The sequence below is a fragment of the Lissotriton vulgaris genome, unplaced genomic scaffold, assembly GCF_964263255.1.
Source record: "Lissotriton vulgaris unplaced genomic scaffold, aLisVul1.2 SCAFFOLD_643, whole genome shotgun sequence".
NCBI classification, from domain to species: Eukaryota; Metazoa; Chordata; class Amphibia; order Caudata; family Salamandridae; genus Lissotriton; species Lissotriton vulgaris.
The window spans coordinates 234,946-245,000 of record NW_028254988.1 but is presented as its reverse complement, the minus strand read 5'-3'; positions in this window follow the sequence as shown (position 1 = coordinate 245,000).

The following is a 10,055-nucleotide window of genomic DNA, read 5'->3' as shown; positions in this document are numbered from 1 at the left end:
GCCTGCCTCGCATTACCACATCAAAGGCAGCCCTCCCAGCTCATTTCTCACCAGCTAATTATTCACGGCCGGCCGGCCGTACTTTCAGTTTCACGGCCGGAGGCCGTGTCTCCTTTTAAAACTTGTTTAACTTGTTTCTTTGAGGTATAAAGAAATTAGAGACAGGCGTTTTATTTAGGGATTGTGACTTCCATGCATGCTGATTACCCATTCCGGGGACAGTTACATTTCTATTTTCCACCTGCCCTGAACAATTGATAAATCAGCATCTCTAACCAAGATAATGCAGGGGCTATTCGGGAGATTTCTCTTTAGAGAGCAGGGCAGAGAAAGCCAAGTAAGGCTATGTCTTCCCACCTTTCCCGCGCACGTGAAGGGGCACAGACGTCAAACACCATGCCTTTGAAATGCACCAACCTTTCATTAAATCTCAGATCCCTTAAAAGCAGAGGCCGATACCGCACGTTTTCCCTCCAGCTTGCCATGTGTCTTGCATTTCCGCCTCGTTTCTGGTGCTTTCTGTTTGTTCTTCACAGTCATTAACCGCCTCCTGCCATTAGAAGGCTGTAAAGTATTCCATGTGCCATTAAGGCGTCCGAGGGTCTTTGAATGCTGAGTGCACGCATCCGCCTCTTTCATTACAAACTCAGCTGTGACTTCAGTGCCTTAGTGACAGCTCCAATCTCTCGAACGAGTGTATTTGCATCGTGTTGGTCACACCGAAAATATCTGCACACAAGGAAGGAAGATGGAAAAGCTACCAGGTTACAATGTCACAGACACACAACTCCCTCGAGATTCGGGTTTTAGCACGAACTCGGAGTGTGGAGTAGAGTTGTGTGTGTTGAGTGTGCTCCCCAAACATATCGCATCATAATTTGCACGAAGCATACCTGCAGCTCAATTTCTGTGTCACCCTCCCCTATCAAGGCATTGTTTTCTGAGCAGTGTCATAGCTAAGTGGGTTAATGTGCATGTTGTAGAGAACTGTGTGCAATTTGAAGATCATGGGTCCTGCGCTCACTAATGCAGCTCTCATTGTTAATGTGTCTATGGCCAGTGCTGTAACTTTCATGAAAGTTGAGGTTTGTTCTCTAAAGGGCATGACCAAAAAAAGTGTAACTAGAAATCCTTTCTAAGATGCATGGCCTACGTAATATGGCTGTGGTTTAAAACCCGTGACCTGGCATGCATGAAGAAATTGAATGAACGCCACAAAACAGATTTATTTGTACTGTACTGCACAATTGGAACAAAACTAGTCGTTCCATGGTCAGCAGTTTAACCACTCTGATGCTGAGTGAGTAAGCACTCAGATTCTAATATTGCTAAACAAATTTCTTGAAGTTGATTTGAAATACATCTCCAGATAATGTACTATCCGTTGTTTTATTACAACATGAGTGTTCTGACACCAGGGCCTCCTCGTAATAAGACCATTGAATCCTGCTCCACCGATGCACCCACCACACAGCTGCACCGAGGCACCCACCACCCAGCTCCAATGATGCACCCACCACCCAGCTCCACCGATGCACCCACCACACAGCTCCACCTACACAGCTCCACAGATGCACCCACCACACAGCTCCACCAATGCACCCACCACCCAGCTCCACCGATGCACCCAGCACACAGCTCCACAGATGCACCCAGCACACAGCTCCACAGATGCACCCACCACACAGCTCCACCGAGGCACCCACCACACAGCTCCACCGAGGCACCCACCACACATCTCCACCGAGGCACCCACCACACAGCTCCACCGAGGCACCCACCACACAGCTCCACAGATGCACCCACCACACAGCTCCACCTACACAGCTCCACCGATGCACCCACTACACAGCTCCACTGATGCACCCACCACCCAGCTCCACTGATGCACCCACCACCCAGCTCCACCGATGCACACAGCTCCAATGACACAGCTCCACCGATGCACCCACCACACAGCTCCACTGATGCACCCACCACACAGCTCCACTGATGCACCCACCACACAGCTCCACCGATGCACCCACCACACAGCTCCACCGATGCACCCACCACACAGCTCCCCCGAGGTACCCACCACACAGCTCCACCGAGGTACCCACCACACAGCTCCACCGAGGTACACACCACACAGCTCCACCGACACAGCTCCACCGATGCACCCACCACACAACTCCACTGAGGCACCCACCACACAGCTCCACCGAGGCACCCACCACACAGCCCTACCGATGCACCCACCACACAGCTCCACCGATGCACCCACCACACAGCTCCACCGATGCACCCACCACACAGCTCCACCGAGGCACCCACCACACAGCTCTACCATGCCCCACCACACAGCTCTACCATGCCCCACCACACAGCTCCACCGATGCACCCACCACACAGCTCCACCGATGCACCCACCACACAGCTCCACCGATGCACCCACCACACAGCTCCACCGATGCACCCACCACACAGCTCCACCGAGGCACCCACCACACAGCTCTACCATGCCCCACCACACAGCTCCACCGATGCACCCACCACACAGCTCCACTGATGCACCCACCACACAGCTCCACCGACACAGCTCCACCGATGCACCCACCACACAGCTCCACCGATGCACCCACCACACAGCTCCACCGAGGCACCAACCACACAGCTCCTCCGAGGCACCCACCACACAGCCCTACCGAGGCAACCACCACACAGCCCCACCGAGGCACCCACCACACAGCTCCACCGAGGCACCCACCACACAGCTCCACCGAGGCACCCACCACACAGCTCCACCGAGGCACCCACCACACAGCTCCACCGAGGCACCCACCACACAGCTCCACCGAGGCACCCACCACACAGCTCCACCGAGGCACCCACCACACAGCTCCACCGAGGCACCCACCACACAGCTCCACCTACACAGCTCCACCGATGCACCCACTACACAGCTTCACTGATGCACCCACCACCCAGCTCCACTGATGCACCCACCACCCAGCTCCACCGATGCACCCAGCACACAGCTCCAACGACACAGCTCCACCGATGCACCCACCACACAGCTACACTGATGCACCCACCACACAGCTCCACCGATGCACCCACCACACAGCTCCCCCGAGGTACCCACCACACAGCTCCACCGAGGTACCCACCACACAGCTCCACCGAGGTACCCACCACACAGCTCCACCGAGGTACCCACCACACAGCTCCACCGACACAGCTCCACCGATGCACCCACCACACAGCTCCACTGAGGCACCCACCACACAGCCCTACCGATGCACCCACCACACAGCCCTACCGATGCACCCACCACACAGCCCTACCGATGCACCCACCACACAGCTCCACCGATGCACCCACCACACAGCTCCACCGATGCACCCACCACACAGCTCCACCGAGGCACCCACCACACAGCTCTACCATGCCCCACCACACAGCTCCACCGATGCACCCACCACACAGCTCCACCAATGCACCCACCACACAGCTTCACCGATGCACCCACCACACAGCTCCACCGAGGCACCCACCACACAGCTCTACCATGCCCCACCACACAGCTCCACCGATGCACCCACCACACAGCTCCACTGAGGCACCCACCACACAGCTCCACTGATGCACCCACCACACAGCTCCACCGATGCACCCACCACACAGCTCCACCGATGCACCCACCACACAGCTCCACCGATGCACCCACCACACAGCTCCACCGATGCAGCCACCACACAGCTCCACTGATGCAGCCACCACACAGCTCCACCGATGCAGCCACCACACAGCTCCACCGATGCAGCCACCACACAGCTCCACCGACACAGCTCCACCAACACAGCTCCACCGATGCACCCACCACCCAGCTCCACCGATGCACCCACTACACAGCTCCACCGATGCAGCCACCACACAGCTCCACCAATGCACCCACCACACAGCTTCACAGATGCACCCACCACACAGCTCCACCGATGCAGCCACCACACAGCTCCACCGACACAGCTCCACCGATGCACCCACCACCCAGCTCCACCGATGCACACACCACACAGCTTCACCGACACAGCTCCACCGATGCACCCACCACACCGCTCCACTGATGCACCCACCACACAGCTCCACCGAGGCACCCACCATACAGCTTCACCGAGGCACCCACCATACAGCTCCACCAAGGCACCCATCACACAGCTCCACAGATGCACCCACCACACAGCTCCTCCGAGGCACCCACCACACAGCTCCACTGATGCACCCACCACACAGCTCCACCGACACAGCTCCACCGATGCACCCACCACCCAGCTCCACCGATGCACACACCACACAGCTTCACCAACACAGCTCCACCGATGCACCCACCACACCGCTCCACCGATGCACCCACCACACAGCTTCACCGAGGCACCCACCATACAGCTTCACCGAGGCACCCATCACACAGCTCCACCAAGGCACCCATCACACAGCTCCACAGATGCACCCACCACACAGCTCCTCCGAGGCACCCACCACACAGCTCCACTGATGCACCCACCACACAGCTCCACCGACACAGCTCCACCGATGCACCCACCACACAGCTCCACCGATGCACCCACCACACAGCTCCACCGAGGCACCCACCACACAGCTCCACTGAGGCACCCACCACACAGCTCCACCGAGGCACCCACCACACAGCTCCACCGAGGCACCCACCACACAGCTCCACCGAGGCACCCACCACACAGCTCTACCGAGGCACCCACCACACAGCTCCACCGAGGCACCCACCACACAGCTCTACCATGCCCCCACCACACAGCTCTACCATGCCCCCACCACACAGCTCTACCATGCCCCCACCACACAGCTCCACCGATGCACCCACCACACAGCTCCACCGACACAGCTCCACCGATGCACCCACCACCCAGCTCCACCGATGCACCCACCACACAGCTCCACCGATGCAGCCACCACACAGCTCCACCGATGCAGCCACCACACAGCTCCACCGATGCACCCACCACACAGCTCCACCAACACAGCTCCACCGATGCACCCACCACCCAGCTCCACCGATGCACCCACCACACAGCTCCACCGATGCACCCACCACACAGCTCCACCGATGCACCCACCACACAGCTCCACCGATGCACCCACCACAGAGCTCCACCGATGCAGCCACCACACAGCTCCACCGATGCAGCCACCACACAGCTCTACCATGCCCCCACCACACAGCTCCACCGATGCACCCACCACAGAGCTCCACCGACACTGCTCCACTGATGCACCCACCACCCAGCTCCACCGATGCACCCACCACACAGCTCCACCGATGCAGCCACCACACAGCTCCACCGATGCAGCCACCACACAGCTCCACCGATGCACCCACCACACAGCTCCACCGATGCACCCACCACACAGCTCCACCAATGCACCCACCACACAGCTCCACCGACACAGCTCCACCGATGCACCCACCGCCCAGCTCCACCGATGCAGCCACCACACAGCCCCACCGACACAGCTCCACCGATGCACCCACCACCCAGCTCCACCGATGCACCCACCACACAGCTCCACCGACACAGCTCCACCGATGCACCCACCACACAGCTCCACCGATGCACCCACCACACAGCTCCACCGATGCAGCCACCACACAGCTCCACCGACACAGCTCCACCGATGCACCCACCACCCAGCTCCACCGATGCACACACCACACAGCTCCACTGACACAGCTCCACTGATGCACCCACCACACAGCTCCACCGATGCACCCACCACACAGCTTCACTGAGGTACCCACCATACAGCTCCACCAAGGCACCCACCACACAGCTCCTCCGAGGCACCCACCACACAGCTCCTCCGAGGCACCCACCACACAGCTCCACAGATGCACCCACCACACAGCTCCACAGATGCACCCACCACACAGCTCCACAGATGCACCCACCACACAGCTCCACAGATGCACCCACCACACAGCTCCACCGAAGCACCCACCACACAGCTCCACCGATGCACCCACCACCGCCGAGGCACCCACCACACAACTCCGCCGAGGCACCCACCACACAGCTCCACCGATGCACCCACCACACAGCTCCACCGATGCGCCAACTAAGCTCCACCAATGCACCCACCACACAGCTCCACCAATGCACCCACTAAGCTCCACCGTTGCACACACCACTCAGCGCAACCACAGCATCACTCAGCGCAACCACAGCATCACTCAGCGCAACCACAGCATCACTCAGCGCAACCACAGCATCACTCAGCACCACCACAGCATCACTCAGCACCACCACAGCATCACTCAGCACCACCACAGCATCACTCAGCACCACCACAGCATCACTCAGTGCAACCACAGCATCACTGGTTCAAATATGTTCTTTCAATGTTTCAAACTGTTTTCAAGCTTTCACGCTTTATTACAAATCACAAAAAGATGTTAATATTTCACTTCTGTTCTTGGATTTTCGTCGCAATAAAAAACACTGAACATAATCTTCACAAAAGTTATTTACAAAAGTTTAAGCTATTGCCATTACAAATTAAATAAATTATTTAAGTATTATTTAAAAGCCATTGTTATTTGTAATATCAATACATCTAAGTCACGTAAATACAAAACATGTTGCATTACAAATGCTATAGGTGTCACATTTGCGAAAGTTATAACTATTGGCATTGTAAATGACAAAGCTATTAATTTAGCTATTTTAAAAAATAACACAAATAAAAAAAATTCATTTGTAAGACCAATAGCTCAAACTTTCCTAATGCGAGCCCTATTGCATTTCCAATGCTTGTTTCTTCTTGCATCTTTAGGAGCAGACCAGACTGGGGGCGGGGTGTCAAGAAGTGCCCCATTACCGAACAATTTTGCACCAGTGGCGGGCAATCTTGCCCTAGGGTTTGGACTGACTGAGTCAAAAAATGTAACTTCACTTGGTGCAGCGCTCGCACAGATCAGTCCCTGCAAACACAATCTTGAACTGGTCAGTAAACATCTGTGTAAATTGCAGCCTCAGCAGTACAAACGATTGATTTGAAGCAGGTCTCTTACCTTAACGTACGGTACAGAACTCAACAACGACTCAACGGGGCCCCGACCGACTCCTGCCTGCAGCCGTACCCACGCGTCCCGATCCGAGTAGTGAGTGACTGACTGACTGCTCACATATGCGTCACACTGAGCGGGGCTGGCCATGAAATCATGCCCAGGGCCGTCATTGGTAGCGCTTTCGCGCGCTACCAGATTGGCGGCCCTGGGACCCACTGTCACCCGCATCGGCAAGGCCGGTGTCAAGTCACGTCACCATCACTAAGGCAACACCACCAAGCTAGGTGGTGGGGTGCGTGCGTCACGGTGCGTGCGCACAGACAGTGTTTAGTGCTCCTTCTCTGCCTTAGTTACTGCCTGCGGCCCGGCCCCTGCGCGAGCGCGACAAGAGTGCTGTGCGCACTGCGCAGCGCTTTTCCCATGATTATTTTATTCCCGCAACTGCGGGCGGGGGCCCCCCTGAGCGAGAGGCCCTGGGCAGCTGCCCATACCGCCCATGGCTAGGACCGGCCCTGGCCTTGAAGAGCGGGGATCCTTGGATTACCACTATCTAGAAGAGCAGGTGTCTGTGGGTTAACACTGCCTAGAAAAGCGGATATCCGTGGATTACCACTGCCTAGAAGAGTGGGTATCTGTGGATTACGACTGCCTAGAAGAGCATATATCCATAGATTACCACCACCTAGAAGAGCAGGGATCTGTGGATTATGACTGCCTAGAAGAGCATGTATCGATGGATTACCACTACCTAGGAGAATGGGTATCTGTGAATTACTACTGCCTAGAAGAGCATGGATCTGTGGATTACTACTGGCTAGAGGAGCAGGTATCTGTGGATTACCACTGCCTAGTAGAGCGTATATCTGTGGATTACCACTACCTGGAAGAGTGGTAAACCATGGATTACCATTGTGTAGAACAGTCGAAATTTGTGGATTACCACTGCCTGGAAAAGCGGATATCTGTGGATTACGACTGCCTAGAAGAGCATATATCCATGGATTACCACCACCTCGAAGAGCGGGGATCTGTGGATTATGACTGCCTAGAAGAACATGTATCAATGGATTACCACTACCTAGGAGAATGGGTATCTGTGAATTACTACTGCCTAGAAGAGCGGGGATCTGTGGATTACTACTGCCTAGAGGAGCAGGTATTTTTGGATTACCACTGCCTAGTAGAGCGTATATCTGTGGATTACCACTACCTAGAAGAGTGGTAAACCATGGATTACCATTGTGTAGAACATGTGTGGATTACCACTACCTAGAAAAGCGGGTATCTGTGGATTACCACTGCCTAGAAAAGCGGATATCTGTGGATTACGACTGCCTAGAAGAACATGTACCAATGGATTACCACTACCTAGGAGAATGGGTATCTGTGAATTACTACTGCCTAGAAGAGCGGGGATCTGTGGATTACCACTGCCTAGTAGAGAGTATATCTGTGGATTACCACTACCTAGAAGAGTGGTAAACCATAGATTACCATTGTGTAGAACATTCGCGATGTGTGGATTACCACTACCTAGAAAAGCGGGTATCTGTGGATTACCACTGCCTAGAAAAGCGGATATCTGTGGATTACGACTGCCTAAAAGAGCATATATCCATGGATTACCGCCACCTAGAAGAGCGGGGATCTGTGGATTATGACTGCCTAGAAGAGCATGTATCGATGGATTACCACTACCTAGGAGAATGGGTATCTGTGAATTACTACTGCCTAGAAGAGCGGGGATCTGTGGATTACCACTGCCTAGTAGAGCGTATATCTGTGGATTACCACTACCTAGAAGAGTGGTAAACCATAGATTACCATTGTGTAGAACAGTCGGGATGTGTGGATTACCACTACCTAGAAAAGCGGGTAACTGTGGATTACCACTGCCTAGAAAAGCGGATATCTGTGGATTACGACTGCCTAGAAGAGCATATATCCATGGATTACCTCCACCTAGAAGAGCGGGTATCTGTGGATTATGACTGCCTAGAAGAGCATGTATCGATGGATTACCACCACCTATAAGAACGGGGATCCGTGGATTATCACTGCATTGAAGAGAGGGTGTCCGTGGATTGCCACTGCCTAGAAGAGCAAGTATCCGTGGATTACCACTGCCTAGAAGAGCAGATATCCATGGATTACCACCTCCTATAAGAGCGGGGATCTGTGGATTACCACTGCCTAGAAGAGCGAGTATCCGTGGATTACCACTGCTCAGAAAAGCAGATATCTATGGATTACAGTGGCGTAACTCCGGACCCCGCAGCCCCTGCAGTGCGGGGGCGCCAAAGCTCCAGTGGGCCCCTTCAGACCAGTACTTTGGCCGGAGAGCTCCTGATTGAGGATGGAGGGGGGCCCTTCACATACCTTGCAGGGGGGGCACCGCAAGTTTCGTTACGCCAGTGATGGATTACAACTGCTTAGAAGAGCAGGTGTCCGTGGATTACCACTGCCTAGAAGAGCGTGGGACCCGGTAAGGTAAGTTTTATTTTTTAAATACACCCCTGCACGACCCCCCACCTTCCTTCCCCCACCTGCGAGTCATGAGAGCCACAACAGCACCTCTTCGAGATTGAAAATCCACAGACACCTTGTGCGTGTGAACAGATTTCAAGAGCAGCTCGTGGCATTTTTCTTTCACTTCACAAAACTGCAGAAAAGTTGTTCATCCTTTAGAACTGACTATGAGTGTGTGGAGAGGCACAGATAACCATAGCAACCAAGTGATGACTGACTGGGAGCCTGTTTTAAGACCCTGGTCATGATGGAAAACCCTCCAATTTGTGGAGGAGTGATGCATTCTTTGTTGGACGATTCTCTGTCGGTCGAGAATCCTCCACCAGAATCTCCTCTACCATGCTGCTGACACAGCCTTCCATCCTTCTGAGGTCAGTAAATGGAACTGGGTTATAGTAACATCTGTTATTTACAGTGCTTAGAAACAGCAGAAGTGCAG